Here is a 20,141-nt window from a genome sequence, read left to right as displayed (position 1 = left end):
TCCAGGCTTGGGCCTGTCGTCAAGACTGCCATTTTCCTACATGGAATTTTCTATCTTAAAAAATGATTGTATTTGTGGAATAATCAGTGTGATTATCGTGAGTATACAGGTTGTGAAACACAATTTCGTTGTAGAAAGGGTAAGGGAACTATTATTGTACTTAAAATGTCATACAGGGCGAATTAGGAATTAATAAGAAAGTTTTCATTGTTTTTGTTGATTTCAATATGGTATATGATAAAATATATAGAAGAGAAATGCAGAGAATGTTAAATATAGGAGGGATAGAGAAAGCATTAATTAGAAGAATAATGGAGCTGTTATAAAGACAGCGGGAGTAGTAAGAGAGAAACAAGAAAGTTTTGGATGGAAAAAGGTGTTAGGCAAGGTTGTTAAATGAGCACACAGTTATATAATATTTATGTAAGCGAGTTAGAGAGAAAGATGAGTAAGGAAAGAGAGGGAGGGATATTAATAGGTAAAAAAAAATTGGACGATTACATATATGGATGACATAGCGTTAATTTCAACAAATTTTGAAGGGATCAAGACAATGAAAAGGCTAGAAAGGTATGTCGAAAAGAAAATGTTAGAACCGAACAGCCAGACAGCGAGAAAACACAATGGATAGAGTTTGGAGAAGCAAGAGGACGAAATGTTAAAGAAAAAGAAAGGAGAGGTCATAGAAAAGGTAAAAAAATATAGATATTTAGGATATATGATAAGTATAAACAACAGAGATAACGTGCATGTAGAGATGCAAGTAGCAAAAGCAAATGCCATGTCGGGAAGGATTTGGGGAAGTATAGAAACCATTTACAATGTAAAAAAAAAATATTACAGTTGGATAAGGGCACACCAGACTACATATTGATAAGGGAAACAAAATGTGGTAAAATGTTAGAAGAAACATTTAAAAGGACTACAGAATATGAGAAGAAAATAGGGAAATTACAAAAGGAGGATGTTAGAGAAGAATATTGGAGAAAGAGAATATTGAATATAGGAAAACAAAATAGGTATGGGAGGGAAAGGGAAAAGGCACTAAAAGATTAAAAAATTAATCAAGAATAGTTAAATGAATGAAAAAGAAATGGTTGGAATGTAGAGAAAATGGTTAAAAAGAGAGGTAAGGAAATGATAAGACGCAAAGACTTGGGAAAAATAGAAAAACCAAATACGCAATATATATGTTGTATATGATTTGCACGGAAATTTAATGCCAAGATATTTAGGAAGAGGAAGATTTAGAGTAGGAAATGAATGTAAAGGATGCAATTATTGGATGAAAGAAGAATGAAAATGCAGACTATGTGGAGTAAAAGAAGAGAATCTAATCCATGACTTAAGTGGATATGAGGAAAGAAGTTCAGAATACGAATGTGTTGAATTGGTGAGAGAGAATGGTAGTGGAAAATTTTAAAAAACAATTCACAGTTTTTGCGAAAAACATAGTTGAAAGTACAAGTAAACACAATTGCTTTTATAGTAAAGAAATACGGCCCGCAACGCTGCACTCAATCGGCTGGTGATTACCTACATCAGTGTAGTGTATGTTCTGTAGTTGTTTTGCTCATGTATGGTTTATTTGTTAGACTAGGTGTGATTCAGCCGTTTATTCTTTTAACGTTTACACATTGTATGAGGCAATCGATGTATAGTTCAGTAAACTAATTCACCAATACACCATCAATCATTAGTGTAGGTTAGTCACTACAGAACAGTTGTTAGAATAATGTGACATGATACGCATTTACGAGTTTGAACCGTACTGCCGCTGTAGGGACGAAATCATCGATTTCAAAGAAGACAAACCCCTAAATAGTACAAGCGAACTAGCAGGAAATGTTGACTCCTCTCATGTGAGAGTGTGGAAAATTTTAAATGAACATGTACGGCATCCTTATTATCTGCAGCAAGTGCAAGTCTTGCTTGATACTGATTTTCCGCCACGAGTGGATTTACGAGTATGTCGGTGGTTTTTTACATAGCCTAATTTGATTCCATTGACATTATGTGTAGTACTAAAGCGTTTATGTTTATTTTTTAGACTTTCGATAACGTCTTATTTACTTTTATTTACTTTAGTTATTCATTTCGACATGTTTTATTCATTTTAATAAAAAAAATGTTTTTTTAACAATATAGCATAACCGCAACGGGTTGAACAGACAAGTTGGCTGACATTCCGTGGCACAGAGGCCTCGTGAAAATATTTTAGCAATTCTAGTATAGAAAGAACTTGGTGGAATTTGTTTGTTCATCATTTCTAGGTTACAAACCCCTATAAAAAATGCCCCCGTTTTTGTGGTTACTTTGCTGGTTATATATTAGAAATATTCCATTATAAATTGGTACAAGGATGTAGGTATAAAAAAGTGAATGAGTAAATTTTCCAATAGTTATTCAACTGTTCATAATCTTACAACAGTAGATAAGTGCAATTATGATTATCATGGTTATAAAAATTGATAATTCCGACTAAAACTGATTGTAAAGTTAAAAGGCAACTTTTTCTTGTTTATTAATCATCTTCGACTTCAAATGCACAGTTTTAATTAAGAGGAGCCTCATAAAATGTTTGACTCCAACCTCGTTTAACCAAAAGAAAAAAGTAGCTTTCATTGTACTTAATTCCTCAAAAAGTCATAGTTATTTTATTAACCAAAAACATACATCTTGCAATCTTTTATTTCCTGTTAAATAAATGAAAAACAAGTACCTACCTATTATTAAAGCATTATAACTATAAGATTCATTATTACAGTCATGAATACGGTGTATACCTAAAGTCACCATATTTTTTTGTCAAAGCGGGACGGCCGTTGTAGAATTATGTAAAAAAAATTGTTGTTTTACAAATTTTTTTATTAAAGAAGGGTAAAGTACGTTACATTACTTCTAGTTAGGCTGTATTTTATATTTGTCGGCTGAACAAACGTTTTTCAAATCCTCTGGTTTCGTTTCTAGATACGAATAGACCTCAGTACACGATTTATGTATGTTAATCATTGTAATCAAAATGGCTTTCAATACTGAGACGCTCAACTGTCCGTTTTCACTCGTCTGTATTTTGTTCATTTGAGAAAAGTTTCTTTCGACAGGTGCGTTACTTCCAGGTAGACACAAGACGTACTCAATAATTATAGAAAAGTTCGTTAAGTGGATATTGTTTGCACGGAAGTACTGAAATAATTCCACCCAACGGATTTCAGCAGTCAAATTCTCAGCATTCCAGCTAGTAATTTTTTTGGTCTGTCGTAAAGCTAGAAATAAGCGAAAACTCGGCAAAAACTTTGGTGCCCAGATCCTTACAAATAAATTCTTGCGCTTGGCGTAAACTTAAATTAAATCATCATTTGGCCTGTTTGCGAAACCGGGACTTTCATGCCCTCGCTGGGAACAGCGGGACGGGCAGACTGAAAGCGAGATTATCCCGCCCAAAGCGGGACGTATGGTCACCTTATGTATACCACATTTGTAGATATTTCAGTTAAGGGAAAAAGATGGTAATAATTATTTTGGATTATAAAGCTATTTATTAGACAGTATAAGAAATACATTTTTTTTTTATTTTTTCGTTATTAATGCCTGTTATAATCTTTACGAATACGCGCGTCTGCTTACGTTTCATACCTGATTAATTCACTTTAATAAATTATTGAAGCTTGCTTTAAAATGGTTGATAATTATGATTTTATTTAGTTATATTGTAGGTACGATGGAGTTTGCTATAATTACAAAATAATAGCTCCATCTGTTGTTGCCGTGTGATCTTGAAATCGCACGTGTTTAGGTTATTAATGGTTGTGCATCTCATTTACTGCTAATGAGGAAGTTGATCTGGGAAGAGGTTAAATTAGATAGTATGGTTATTAGTATTTTATAAATGTTGGCCGATGTATTTGCTCTTCATAACATCCTACTCTTCTCTTAATGATGATTAATGTCTATCTTAACAACAATTTCAGCTCGACGCTTTCCTTCGTAACCAATTATTAATAATTGATAAGGAATAGTTTAATTGATTTTAAGCTTGTAGTTCTAATTTATATGCCAACACAGAAAGGTAAATAGTATTTACCCATTAATTGCAATTAAAACAACGTACAATGTATTTGTAGTGTATAATCCAAATTATATTCATGAATTTAACATATTTAAAATACCCGTAATGTTTACCTTCCCATATGAATTAATTGTCCGGGCAAACGTTAAATGTTACTGTAATAAAACCAACAAATGCTTGCATTTTTATTACAAATTTTAATTGAATTTATTTCTGAATCTGATTTCATTAATGTGTACCCTGCTCATAATCCAATAAGAGCTGGGTACGAGATATTAACTATAGTTGTTGCAACGAATATCTGCAACTGCGGATGATCCGCAGGAATAATAATAGCCTCAATTATGTCCGCATCCTCCAAGTTAAAGTAGTTAAAATCCGCATCCTCATCCGGATCCACACAATTTAATAAGAATATTAAGCTAATATTTGTTGTGGTAGAATGCTACAACAGGAAATACGATTTTTAAGTTGCGAAGCGGTTAACATTAGTCCAAGCGGCAGTCTTTCGATAAATTTTCTAAAAATAACAATTAAAAAGTGACTGTATTCTCCCGATGCTAGGAAAGCGAATTTAAGCCGCTCATTTACCGAAAACAATAAGAACCATATAAATAAACAAAAATATCCCATCTTAATATGTCGCAGATGCTTGAGAATGGACTGAGATAAAGCACATCCATCTCGAGCCCATCTCGTAGATTGAAACAAAAGTATCAGTTCATTATTAATACACTCGCTTCCCTGTTTTCATTGGTGGACCAGATTTCATATAAGAATTCCAAACTTCCCAATATGTTTACAACTGGACGTGTAATAAAACAATTCCATAATTATAGCTGATTATTCCATTTATAATAGAGTCATGTACATGTTTTTTTCATATGCCCAATTAAAGCAGTTGTCCGTATACACAATCTCGGTGGACCTTTTTTGCATAATTACCGCTAGCGATAAACTTGTTGACAAAACGTTATTATTTGAGGAATGTCTTTTTAAAAAGTTGCTTTCAATGTTGTCTGTTAATGCTCCCATTCTTTTTCTTTCTAATCAATGAAAAACTTGGAGAAGTTTTATGACCTTATTTATCGCTACAGGCTATAAATTTTAAATCACTCAATTAATTGTAAATTTTATGAATACATCATTCTAGCAAGAATTATTTTAACTCCAATGTTATATAACGGCTGATGATAATGATGCATCGGAATTGTTAAATTCACTTTTAAAGTTTGTAATGATTTATCGCAAATCGAATATGAATGTTGAAAGTATGATTATCAGGAACGTGCGAATTGTTTTTAAATTAGATAATACCTACTAATTGTATGTGTATGAATAGGGCTAATTTATGTTTAAGTTCTTTATCATTTCCTTTCTTTAAAAATTACATAATTGACGTTCACTTGGCTACAACTTATGAATTATTGGAGATTTTACAATTAATTTGAACGTATTTGGTAGCGTTTGAAACATTTTTTAGCAAACTGAATGGGGCGATGGGGCTATTGGCGAACCCCTCAAAAAAAAAGGTAACGCGCCTTGGTAATGCTTTAATGGTGATGTGGAAATTTGCCTTAATAAAATTACAATTATCGAGATGACATTCATATAGGTACCTATTAATGTTTACGTAATCTTTTCTATTGTGTTCTTATATGTACATATTGAAGTGTATTTTAAATAGTGTCATACTACCAGTGATAAACAAATGTTAGTTATTTAATAATTTAATTCGTTTTTATCGTAATGGACGTAAAAAAAAACGATTTTAGTTGCTTTCATAAGGAACAGTAAATAATTTGAAGATTAGAGCAGATGTGTATAAGGAACCACAGTACCATTCGAAAGAGAATAAAATTCTGCTAAGTGTATGAAAATATATAGTGTTCCATTTAAAAAAAAGTTTGAAGTTAACTAAACCCGCAATTAAATATCTATCACCCTCAGTGTAATCAACTCACTTTGAAAGTATGGACGGGAAGCTTGGGGGTATAGCAATCTCTCTTGAGCATATTGTTGCTCCAGCTTTTTTATTATAAAATAGGGGTTTTTTTCGCTACCTACTGCTCTGTGCTACTTTTTTTAAAAAAAAATTAAAATCTCGAAAAGTGGAATTTAAAGCTATCATAACATATGGGGTGTCCCGTTTAAAGTAACGAAGTATAACCGAAAGTGCTACATAGATGCCGTTATTTTAATTATGGAGAGCATAGCGAATAACGCCATTCTACAAATTTTCAAATTTTAAATCGAAGTAGTCTCCGAAATATTCTAATGTATGTCCAGCGTTTTTTTTTTATTTTGAATTATGTAACTTCCTAAATATCGAAAACCAGCTATTTTTAGTTTTTATATTCGCCCTAACCCTACTTTAATATGCTTTACATACTAGTACTTTTGCGTTATTTTTATAAATTTTCATACCACACCATCTTCTGTCAATACCTTTTCTATTTTTGCTCCGTGCTTGGTGCTGATACTGCTGTATCATGCATAAAACCCAGCATATTAATCTTTTTTCTGTGTATGTCTGTCCTACCTTTAATGTTAAAAAATTAAAAGGAATACTAACCCCTATTTACCACAAATAATTTTATATGAGCGGACACGTGTTTCGCCCACTTCACACGTGGGCATTATCAACGCCAGACTGGTGTATAATTTTAATCCTACATTTTAGAACCTTAAATCTGTTTAACTCCAATGACCGGGAAACCATATTCAAAATGGAGGAGACTGTGGTAAATATTAATTAAAAAATTAAAAGGAATCGCGTTGATAATGCCCACGTGTGAAGTGGGCGAAACACGTGTCCGCTCATATAAAATTATTTGTGATAATTAGGGGTGAGTATTCCTTTTAATTAACTTCCCATTAGGAAGTTATTGTAATTGGGTCGAAAAGTGAAATCGGAATTTTCATTATATTTCCACGTTTTAACATATTAGTAGCATGCTAGCCAATTTTTTTGATGATGTGTGTATGTACGTACGTACGTACGTACGTACGTACGTACGTATGTACGTACGTTCGTATGTCAGCATTTTTTTCGTTTTCGATATCTCAAGAACGGATTGAGATATCGCCCTCAACCAAAATTTTTTCGAAAGATATTATCATAATGAAGATCTGAAAGAAATTTGAACGAAATCGGTCAAGCCGTTTTTTTTTTATAAAAAAAAAAACGAATTAATTACAAACAATTTAATTAAAATACGTTCTAATCTAATCACAACAATGAAGTTACGGAATCAATAATAACGAAATATCATTATTCAAGACAGGGAATAACATATTATAATAACATATTATAATAAAAATTTGTTTATAACAAAATGAATTGTTATAAACAATCGATAAACAATAAAAAATAGTATTTACCAATTGACTGATGCAAGTACTCTATCAATTCGGTTTTCTCAGACGAAATACTGTTTCTTATGGGTTTATAAAATGACGAACTCTCAAACATTGTTTGTTATTTATTATTGTGCCGCGTTTTTTTCAAACTTTAGAAACGAATGTACTTTACAATAACTGTATTATCTAATGGGAAGTTAGTCGTATTAGCACCGACCAAAATGTGCTCAGACCAATTTTTTTTTAATTAATATTTACCACAGTCTCCTCCTTCTATTTTTTTTTACCTTTAATGTGATCCATCATTTTTTCAACTATTATTCATAAAGCTAAAATGGCCTTATTCGTTCCCTTAAAATTTCTTCCGTCCGTTTTTGCATTCTCCTCTGTACGGTTTTAGTTAAAATGAGAAATTAATTTAATTATTCTAAAATTCTCGCATTTTTCCGCGCCACTCTATCATACTGCATTTCTAATCACACGGGATTTCCCCGTCTCGTTTATGTGACTGAGTGGCTTAAATAAACGATCTCTAACCTTTTGATCTGCATGTTTTACAACTTCCATCTGTACTCCATCTATACTTGGTGCCTTGGTATTTCTTAATTTTCTTAATGCTAACTCTTCTCTCTTATGGGGTGTCTTAATTCATCTATATCCACGCTGCCTTCGGTTTCTAATAGGTACACCTCTTAACTCTTGTCTTGCTTGTAGATACCTTAAATACTTTGCCTATTATAATTTTATAATTATTGTTTGTGACCTCCTCTATTAATTAAAATTACATTTGTAATATTTGAGGAAGAAACCCGAATTGATACAATAAAATTTATTCAAAATCTTTTCGGCTCTTCTGGCATATAAATAAAATAGGTATTTTCCATTCAAGCCTACATGCCTACACTCATAACATCTCTATCCACTTTACATTATAAAATCAAAAATGAATTAATTTATTGTAATATGATAAATTAATGTAGACAGTATATATCGTCACAGAACGACAGAACTAAACAAAAATTAGATAAGCAAGCCTTAAACGAAGTTTTCAAAATTTTAAAAAATTGAAAAAAAAGCACTTGGTAGATATATGTATTAGTTTCCCAATGAATTTAGTAAAAAAACTGACAATTCTTGTGGCGATTAAGTAATTTTGGTGTTTATCTGTATCGTAAATCTAACACTAATTTAAAAGAAACATTCTAAATAGAAGAAGAAGATATAGTTCAAAATTTATCAAAGATAAAGTCCTTTTCGAAACAAATAAATACTTAAGAAACAGTTTTAAAAATTGTTTTTTATGTTTTCGTTGAAGAGGGGAAATCTTCAAAAGACACCCAGCCGTCCGTAGCGACTGGGTAGTGTCGGATTCCCGAGGAAGAAGTCCTCGGACCTACCGACTAAAATCCCTCTACCTCAGGCCGTTCTAGGATCAATTAAGGTCCTCTTCAGCTCTTTAAAAAATAGTGATAAAACAAACAAAGTTTAAAATCCGTGAGGTCTTTCGCATTGCAGATATTGTGAGAAAGTGTATCCAGGGAGTTAGATAGAATAAAAGAGAATTTAGGTACACAAAATCAGAAATGAAATAGGTATATAGGTGGCAGCCACTTGGCGTAATTGTCCATTTCGTGAGCTGGATACTCAGTTCGTGAAGTAAAACCAGATAGTATAACAATATTTTATTTCGCTATATGGACAATTTTTTTGACCAGTTCATGAAATTGGTATAGTATTTTTCCACTTTTTGTTAGTGAAACGAGACAATATTACAACTTCTAGACTCTATATCCAGTTTATGTACTGTATGTATATTTCGCATTTATCCATTTAGTGTAACACAATTAATACCTGTACAAGAACTATTTAACACATTTCTCTAAATTCCACTCTATCTACCACTAAAACTCCATTAAACAAGTCCTTAACATCGATTTTTAACATTTGTTTGCTCCCTCTTTTATTCCACTCTTTGTATTTTTTCCTTGTCCAAAAATACATTGTCCACACCCTATATCCAAGTTTCATTTAACTGAATAATATTATCGTGCAGTTTTAAAGAATACTAGAAACTTATTAACTAACTATTTATACCCGCTTCTTTCTATTTATTGAATTCATCTTCTTTCTCCATTCTACTGCTTTACTTTCTTACATATTCCCCTCTCTCGAAATTCCGTCTTGCCTCTTCTACCATCTTATTTTCCTCGTCTCATATCCCCACTTTTCCCGTTTTTGTGTCTCACCTTTATTTCCCATTTCTTCTTCTTTTATCACATCCTTTCTTCCATATTTAAATATTTTAATTCCTTTTAAGCAGGGCCGGCCTTAGCCATCTAGACGCCCCGGGCGAACCATGCCTTTGGCACCCTTTTAGGTACATTTTTTTCATTACAGAAGTGTTGCCAGTTATTTTAAGCTCATTCGCTTTACTAAAATAATAAATAAATAATTCATAGGTAAGTTATTGATAACGGTCAGGTTTTCTAAAAAGGTTTTTGATTTGCTTGTGAACTTACGAGTATGTAAAAAGTAAAGAAAGAAAAGTATGTATAATGCAGGGGGTCCAATACGAGTTGCAATTTCTCACCTATTGCGTCTATTTGGTTCTACATTTTTTAGTGAGAGATATGACAACCGATAAAATGACAGGTCGTGTTTGATAGACGTATAATACTCATACTCACTCCTACGAGATAAGTCTATAAAAGTTAATATGCTGATTCTAGTTTTCCTTTAGATCGATAAAAATAGTGTATTTAAATTAAGTGGTTAGGTTGAGCTGGTGCGCGCGGCGCCCAATAGTACCTGGCGCCCCGGACAGCCGCCCCGTTCGCCCTCCTAACCTCAAAATCGTCACTGCTTTTAAGTTTCTACAGTTTTTTTTAATACTACCATCTTTTCTTCACTTTTGCTTTTATTACATCTTTTAATTCTACTTCTTCGTCGTCATGCCTTCTTGTTTCTTTTAATTGTTTCACTCGTAATATTTTCTGTCCCAATATTTTTGATTTAGTCACTAATAGCTTCCATTTCTACTTCTATTTTTCTGTTCGTTTTAAATTTCTTTTTCTTAATTCTTTATATTTCTTCCTTTAATTACGTCCTTTTACTTCTTTTACTACTTTTCCATTTTCTGTTCACAATCTGTTTTCGCTATCACTATTTTATCACTTTGTTGGTACTATTTGTCTTGAGTTATGCTAACTATAGCTTTTAATTCTGTAGGATTTTAGAGTTTCTTGTTTGCGACAACATTGCATATTGTTATTCAAATCATGGGTAATCGACGTTAATGTGATTTTTTAAGATAAATAGAACGCTAGCTAACAAACTTTAAAATATAATTTGGTAAATGTCTAGGTGATGGCCCCCACCCCCGAAGGGGGTGGGTGGGATCGAAGAGGAGTTCTCCCCCACCACTGTACCATTAAAAGTTCGTGGCGGTCTCACNATTAAGTTTTAAAGTTTTGGGGTCTGTTTTAATTTTTAAATAATATAATGCAATTCTTGTAGCGTTTCCGGTTATGCTTTCTTATTTTAAATGGATCACCCTGTATATTTTTGAATTTTCAGAATCTACGTGTTATTTTAAAGGCACTTTTATGAAACCTCCCCATGTGGAGGTCTACTACTGGTCGAGGTATATCACTTGAACAAAACCCGATAACCTAAACTAACCTACCTATGTATTTTTCATTAGATCTGCCCAACAAAAATGTTTAAGAATTACTATATAAATATTTACATGCCTATAAATGTATAAAAATTGGCATATTTATTAACTTTGAACCCCCATAACTTTTTATGGGGGGTGAGACCGCCAGGAACTTTTTATGGTACAGTGGTGGGGGAGACCTCCTCTTTCGATCCCCTCACCCATCATTTAGACCTTTACCTATAATTTAATATTATTTATTAGTTATCCGACAAAGTAAAGTTGTAAATGTAACCATCAAAATAATTCAATATTTACTTACAATTAGTGGTTTCTAATGCAGCTAGCATTAACTTCTCGTTTGTAATTTTAATCCTCCTTTGACAAAAGATTCGGTGGTTATGCTGTTAATGTGTGATTAGTACAAATAACACAGGACGACGGGAAAAACAAATGAAAAAATGTAAGTCGTTCCACTTTAGCTTTATTGATGATCGCCGTTGTTAAAATACAGAGCTATCATCATGTTCAAGAGAGGGCGGTCAATAGGAGGTAGTCGTCGAAAGACTAAAAGATCAAAAGGTAAAATCGGCTCGTTCTTAAAAATGAAACCGTCAAACCTTACTCTAACCGGACGAATACCCGTGGAGAGTCCCATTAGCGTTATGCTAAGTGCCGGCCCACCTGGAAGCGATTACGAGCTTCAACAGCTACGGTCCATCATGGTCAGATAATAAATATACTGTTTATAGACATTATGGATCGGCCAGACTCTTTGTTTAAAACGATTAAAAAGTGTAGAAATGCCTGATGCTGTTGCCCGCTGCACGTATTATTATTGGCCCACTAATTTGCTTCAGAATATTTTCCCATGCTTCCAGAGCTAAAACGTTCCCTCCATCTTGTTAACTTAATATCAGTGTGTGAGGTCCATTCTCAGAAAAAACGTACTTCCATGTTTTTGTTAAACTGACTTACTGTTGGACATAAATAATCGAATGAAGCTTCATTACATGCCCTTCTCATATGTTAATATGTGTCAATAAATAAAATATAATTTACTTTTTGATTGTTGATAGATTTAAGTATTCGTTATTCGATAAATTAGTGGATAGATCAAATTATATAAAAGTAAACTTAAAATAAACTTAAAATTAAAAAGTAGTTAAGTAAGTAGGTACTTAATAATACAACCAACTTTTAGCGGTTGATTTCTTCAGTAGAAATATTAAATTTAAAAGGTAGATTATTCAAAATTTATTACAAAATAACTTACCTATAATTTTAAATAAATTTTTACCAACATCGATGTAGTTTTTCGTACTTTGTTACATATTATTTAAATAACTTTTAAACTGCCAACATGTTATACAGGTAACGCAAACTCTTTCTAGTTATCATGCTAGAAATACCATTGAACTCGTTTAGTTTATTGACCATATACCTATTAAGTATCAACATGTTCAAGGTTAAAAGGCCTACTTGTAGTGTTGTATTTATGTAAAGTGTGACAGTAGACGAAGTTTATTATCTGAAAGAGAGAATGCAAAAAAGAGAATATATATTATTCGCGCCTAAAAGTATTCAGTGGGAACATGCAAATCTGTGTGTCTACATTATTGAATAAAAATGATTGGCTAAATATGTTGCTAAGCGCACTACTCAAGAATGACTAGACCAATTAGGCTAATTTTTCTTTTTAAAAGTTCGTTGAAGTACGAGAAAGGTTCTTATGAAGAGAAAAATTGTAAAAAGTAAAAAAGTGTAAAAATTGTACCATATTTAAAATATTCTTAGGTGTCAATTCACTCTAAGGGAGTGAAAATGGTTGGAAAGGTTTGCTTGGAACATTTTTGTTTTTGGTCAAATTTACTGTCTGTAAAAAATGTCTTTTACAAAGTACTTTCAGTAAGTTAAACTATCAACACTCACGAAAAAAAAAAAAGAATAATTTGGTCGCATGCTCTCTCAGACGAGCAAACGACGTATAAAATGGCCTATTCAAAAGTTCGGATTAGTATTAGAAGAACCCAAGATAACTTTCTGTTTTCTGATTTTCGCGCTAAATTGTGGGCACACACATATGCTATCTCTACAAAATTCCTATTCTTCAAAAGGAACTACATATTCAGTATCCGATGCGCGGTGACTACAGATGACCGATGCACTTTATTTTTGACATAGTAAAATACTCCTTACGTCCTGTACGATCCCTTCGTTTGATTCACATTTTTGTTCCGCAAAGGAAGTGTTGGTCTAGAATGGAAATGTTTTATGTACCCCTGAGATAATCCCGAAAAAAGGATTACAGTGAATTAAACCGACCGTGAAAGCCTATGAACAACTGAAAAAAATTGAATTACAGTTTCAAACTTTTAACAATAACCGATGTTAAGTAACTAGTAGTAACTAAATTTAGTTTTGCTTTGGAATTAGTTCAATTAATTCAAAAAACAATATGTTTTGGAGATTCAGCAAGTAATTTCAATTTCCGCCTTGTATTTTGTCTTGCATTTCGTTGCACTGTTCTTGTAAAAATTAATCGTAATATAAACAAAGTGAACCAGCGAATCTTACATAATTACTTTGAATCACGCACTGCATCGCCGTACGACAGTTCATAGTTCCGCTGGGCAACATTATTTGTTTGATTTATAAAATAGAAGATCATTGCTTGCCTCTACCCATCAGTTTATTAAGCGGTTCTGCGATCAAAACAAACCTCCCTTTTATGCCGGTGAGAATGGATTTAACAACTGTAACCTTTTTTACTTAACACATGCATTATCTGGAACTCGAAATAATAAAAGAAGAAGATAGGAATGGTTTATTCGTTTTTTATAGCTTTTAAGCCGCTTGTTTATCTGTCCAATTAGACTATTCACTTTAAAGTAACTCAAACATACCTACCAACCGTCTTGCTTGTAGGTATATCGTCTACGACATGGAAACTTACTGGCTGGTAGACCAGTACTTTACATACATCTTAAATAAATAAGAAGTTAAGCGCATACGTGTTCTTTATCTTTGGTTATTATTCATTACATCTGATTTAATGAATATCTATACACTTATCTGTAATGCTGTGTGACCACCATCGAGCGATTCTAGATGAGTAAATTAGGTTAAATGAGTAACATGAAGTAGATGTAGGGCCCTCATGTATTATGTGAGAAGGGCTAAAGTGGGTGAAAAAGCAAGGAATTATACAATACTGCAAAAGTGTTTTTTAGTGTGGACAGGCGGGTAGGTTATAAACCAAACCATAACCTAACCTAACCTAATTTAGCATATCGATAGAAAAAGATATTTTGAGGTTATTTTTCGATGGTATCATGAATAAAATTTCCACAGTCCCATTTAAAAATAATAGTTTGTGGGTGAAAGAGAGAGAAAGAAAATGCTGAATATCTTTTAAAAAACCCCTTCCTCCTCCTCCTCGACCCAATCGTATGTGAAATATTTGTGGATCGACAATTTTTAAACGCCCCCTCCTCCTAACCTAACCTTCTTCATTCATAACTTAACAAATACGCAAAGATCTGCCCAACATATATACATTAGAATATTTTAGAAACTACCTACTTCAAATTAAGTTTTAAAGTTTTGGGGTCTGTTTTAATTTTTAAATAATATAATGCAATTCTTGTAGCGTTTCCGGTTATGCTTTCTTATTTTAAATGGATCACCCTGTATATTTTTGAATTTTCAGAATCTACGTGTTATTTTAAAGGCACTTTTATGAAACCTCCCCATGTGGAGGTCTACTACTGGTCGAGGTATATCAATTTTATTTACTTTTATTCATTTTCTAACTCAAAATTACATATTTCTTATATTATGTAAGTTGAAGTATTAATATTTGGAAGAAAGATATGGGGATGCCTATCATTTACTACAGTTATGTTAAAAGTTGTTTACTGTTATACAAAGGAAAACTTAGTGCCGAATTTGCGTAACTTCGAACCATCAAAACTTTGTTTTTTTAATGGAATGCCCTGTATAGTTTTTTCTTTCTAGTGAACCTTGAAAACAATAAATGTGTCACCATATACAAATATTGATGTTTTAACTTTATTATTCATGCATGGACAATGCAGTGGAATTATCAACAGAATATGCAGAACTTTTAATGAGAGATACCTCAATTTACTGGAAAGAAATTAAGAAGAATCAGTTACAACATGGTCGAACTGTATCGTGGCCAATAACTTCCAGCCAAGATAATAAGACTGGTCTTGTTATATATTTTTAAAATTCTTCTTTTATTTTAGTTTAATAAGTGTATTTTCTTTTTATTTTGAGTTTCGATAGTTTAATATTAATATTCTTAATGTGACATGGTGGTTTTTCTTTATGGTACTGCAAAAATGAACCCATTTGTAAAAATCCCTGAGTACGATTTAGCGATTTAGCACGTCACAAAACCTCTGCTAATTATTTATTCTGATGACTTTTTTTTTATTGAAACCTATGAAATGTAGAATCGTTGTGGTGTTAAAATAACATGAGCCTAAAAAACAGAAACCTTTTTATAAATAGTGGTTGATTTTATTATTTCCATTCTTAATTCTCATATGCATATATAGCTTCTTTTACCTTCTTATGACATTTTACTATATCCCAACCAAACTATTAATATATCAAACGAAGAGACGAAGATTCCATACTGTGCATTTTTTTTTTTATTTTTGAAAAAAGTGATTTATAAATAGTCCTTATCATTATAAGGTTGTCAGTCCTAAAACTGGTTGGACACGTACCTCCACTCATTCCTACCCTGAGCTAAACTTCGCATTTCCCTAAAACTAGAACAATCCACGCGAACAGTAATCTAATCTAGATCTACCTCTACCCCTCCTAACTGCTGTTTCTGCCTCTAATATGTCTCTGACTAGACCTTCATGCCTGAGAAGGCGCCCTACCAACCTATCTCGCCTATTTCTTATTGACTTCTATTTCTTATTGACTTCTATAGAGTCTCTGTTCTCCTATTCTTTCTAATATCTCTTCAATTCTAACCTTTTCTGTCCACGTTATCCATTCGCCTATAACACCACATTTCGAACTCAAAAAAGGAGAATAAAAAAAATTCTATCCAAAAGTGGCATGTGATGAGTCATGAAATTATTATTAACCAGTAGATAAAAAATAATAGACTAAATTGAGCAAGATTTTCGATGAGTAGTAAGAGGTAGCTTTTCACCAATGTAAGATCTTGATGATCAATTCTTGTCTTGTCTTGAAAATCAAGGTCAAGAAGTTAATTTTTCTTATCCTGAACGTTCTCTTGGTCATAATTTCTTATCTTGACTCAAAGGTCTCGATATTTTGCAGAGCAGATAAGAGACGTACGCTATTAACAGGGAAATAGTAATTAGTTGGGGTAGGTATTGCATTAATTGGGCAAGTATGCATCACATCGGACGCCATTTAAACGAAGGCGTGAGAAGGCTTTATTAAATCGCAACGTGAGTATCATTGGATAACCGGCCATTAATAGTCAGCCTGACAATATTTGCATGAATAACCTCGGAAACGTTTACAGTGTCGTGCTTATTGCTAGTAAATTATAGCGAGGAACGAAACGTAGGGGATCAATTTCATGTAGGTAGACATTGTATTGCTAATATGCCGCAGAAAAGTTGACAACTGCATTTCCCTTCCCTTACAACTAGGAGAACAAAACAAATAAAACCACCTTATGTACCGAATAAAATATGCTTTTATAAACGATAGTCCTTATGTTTACATTATAAAAATTTAAAACCTTCGGAATAGTGTTGCCCAAATTCAGTCTTGGTCTTGCAGTCTTGGTCTTGTTCTTGCGTTTTTGCAAGACCAAGACCAAGAACAAGACCGCGTATTTTTAGCAAGACCAAGACCAAGACTGACCGTGCAAGACTTGAGCAAGAACAAGACATAGCCTGCAAGACTCTTGCGTCTTGCAGCTAGGACTTAGCGCTATTTCACTGAGTAGTTAGGTGTAACAGTTCGGTGTATAGGTAGGTACGCTTAGGAATTCTATGAGACGCAAAAAACTGTATCAAAGAATATGAAAAACTGGACCTATGCGCATTACGACTAATACCATAAACATAGCGAATAAAAAAATTATTAAAATCAAACTGAGTGCATGCATAGTTATGTTTTAACCATCGGCACTTTGATAATGCGGCATCAAAGGTTTTGTACTTACTTCTCAAAGAAATTTGCCGCTTTTCGGAAGTACATGGTTATGATACACGCGCCGGCGGCTTCTTTTGAAATCTAAAACAATCGTTGCCGCCACGCCGAAATCATAACATTTGACACTATTTGATTGCCGCCATAGGGTGTAGGTATACTCATGCAAAATAATTTCGAATTTTTTTACACGCTTTATATTATTGTTTGATTTGCGGCGGCATCCTTATCATAGAGCCGGCACGTGGCGAGGCGGCGCGGTAGAAAGCAAGGATCATAAATGTTTATTAAGAAACAGTTACTTCCATGGAAAACGACATATAGGTCAGTTGATTTTTCGAATTTCTTATCAAATCTTCAGTTATTTATTAATCTGCTTGATCTTTACTATGGCTATATTCATTCAAGCTCACAATGTTCCAATTCTAATACGTTTTTCTAGGATTTAAAGTAAACTTTAATAAATAGTAATAGACTAATAGGTAATTGCAAGACTTGCAAGACTCTTGCTGCAAGACCAAGACCAAGACCAAGACTGGGAGCGCAAGACCAAGACCAAGACCAAGACCAGGTGTATTGGCGCAAGACCAAGACCAAGACTGGCTAAGTCTCGTCTTGTTCTTGCGTTTGGGCAACACTACTTCGGAAAGTTTTTAATAATTTAATGTTATTGTTTGTAGGTTTGTCTGAGAAAAATAATGGTTTAAATAGCGTTCTCAAGGTAGTTATAGTAAGTTGCTAAAAAAAGTCGTTATTTTATATCATACAGTAATTGGTCAAATATCTATACCTTACAGTAATATCTAACCATATTAGTTTTTGTCCATGAAAATATTGCTAGACTAATCATATTTGTAAGTGCATATGTGGACAGACAAAATTGGTCTACGGTCGCCTCCTACGTTTTCTTTCCTATCAACCGGTAGGTAAAGCAAAATGACTGCATTTACATAATAGCGTATTAAGTGACCATAACTTAAGCGAAGCCGAAGTGGCTAACGACTGTAATAACACATTCAAGTGTTACGATGATTTACACATGTCGACATTTTAATTTTCATGCTAGTGAAAAGATGAGACGAGATACCTTAAGTATTCCTGATTTATTGTTTCGTAGTCACGGTACGTAGTAGATAATATATTAGAAAAGAATTTTGTAAATTTACCATTGACTTTAAACGGATGTTTAATATTAATGTGTTTGTTAGAGCAAGACTTACAGATAAACTTTGACTTCTCATTTCAAATGATAATTCGAATCCGATTATGGTAAAATGTGAAGGATAAAAATCGAATCCGGATAATGTTCCAAAAAAATGTATTAATTCGAAAAACATTTATTGATTTCAAAGAAATACAAAAAAACTGAATGAAAGTGTTTGAAAATCTAAGTCCTGTTTTTACTAAAATTAGTGTAGTATTACCAGATATTTCTATAAATATGAATGAAAATTTCTGAACAATGTGCACAATCTCTTTTTATTAATGATTGCTAACAGGTTGAATCTTCGTGACTAGATTGGTTTTGACGAGACACCCTATTTTTCTCTTCAAAAACTGCTGATAGAAGTAGCTAAAATCGTGCCGAATTGGTGATGGTGGAAATTTTGTTACTAACCGCTTAGTTTGTAGTTTAATCTCGAGATAATAAATAAAATAATGTAAGTCCTTCAATATAAATGGTTTGATTCAAGCTGCCCCCTCCAAATAATGATGTGATAAGACGTTTCTAGAGCTCTTAGTAAATATTAGTATAATGAAATGGTCGCATTGCCCTACAAATAAAATAGTAACATATCCCAGTAGTATGATCGGAAATGATCACATTTTTTTATTACAACTGTAAGATAAGGATAACACAATATTAAGTTAGCATGTTTGTCCATAAAATAGTATCCTAGAAAAAATTCTTTCAATAGTGACCTTAGAAATTTTTATTTTTCTCTTTTCTTGCTTTTCTCTGAACCATAATGAAATAGGGGACACGTTTCGTTTCAAAAATTTTTTAGAAAAGCTAAGTTTGGTGACAATGACCATATTCCCTCCTGTTTGGGCTACGCCGTTTATCTAAGTACATTAATATATTATTTACACACATTCGCATATTTGCCTGTGGGTGTATATTCTTCAATATACTTAGCTCATGTTTTATGAAATTTTAAACCCCAGTCGTGCTACAAATTTGAAGATTAATAATAATGATTGTTTTTTGAAGCGAAGCTTTTATATAGACGCTCGCCTATAGGCGTTCGCCGCGCGGCCACTCTATCCGTGCTAAGCGTCAGATTTTCCGTTACACGAGAGCGTCAGATTTAGACCGTTACACGATATATATACTTTTACTACTTGAAGGGTATAAAAAAATAACAGTCCCATTTAGAGACGCCCGAATGAAGCGAAGCTTTATATTATAATGCGTAGGAACTAAGCGTTAAAAAAAAACGTGAGGGAAAAGAAAAGCCTTGAGAAAATAAAAAAAAACTGAATACTTGGGAAAATAAAAATGAATACATTTGAGCGTAATTCGCTACACATCATCTCGTTAGCTCAGGATGAACCAATGGACTAGTATTGTCAAATTAAAAACCCTTGTTGCGTTAAAGCTTTGTATTTTCCAAAACACAACACTATGTACAAAAACTTAATGTATAAAACCTTAACCTACACATAACCTTGTTTATGTGCAGATTTCCCAAAATTATATTCCTTGAATTACAAACCCGATACGAGAGCGCCTACTCGTCATGAAAGAAGCAAAAGTACTTCTCTTTCTGAAATTCTTTCCGAAAAACTGCCTGCCTCCTCCTTGAACCTTTTTTTATTGCCACTTGTTTTCAAGTTTCGATCTGCCGGCTTGTGTGTGAA

General features: G+C 33.0%; 1 protein-coding gene across 1 annotated transcript in view; it reads right to left on the bottom strand.

The window, feature by feature from the left end:
• Positions 1-20,141, bottom strand: part of LOC112904469 — a 35,347-nt gene that overhangs the window by 12,887 nt on the left and 2,319 nt on the right. The gene's annotated exons all lie outside the window — the stretch shown is intronic.

This window comes from Agrilus planipennis, unplaced genomic scaffold (genome assembly GCF_000699045.2).
Source record: "Agrilus planipennis isolate EAB-ADULT unplaced genomic scaffold, Apla_2.0 scaffold230, whole genome shotgun sequence".
NCBI lineage: Eukaryota > Metazoa > Arthropoda > Insecta > Coleoptera > Buprestidae > Agrilus > Agrilus planipennis.
This window is presented reverse-complemented; position numbering and strand designations above follow the sequence as displayed.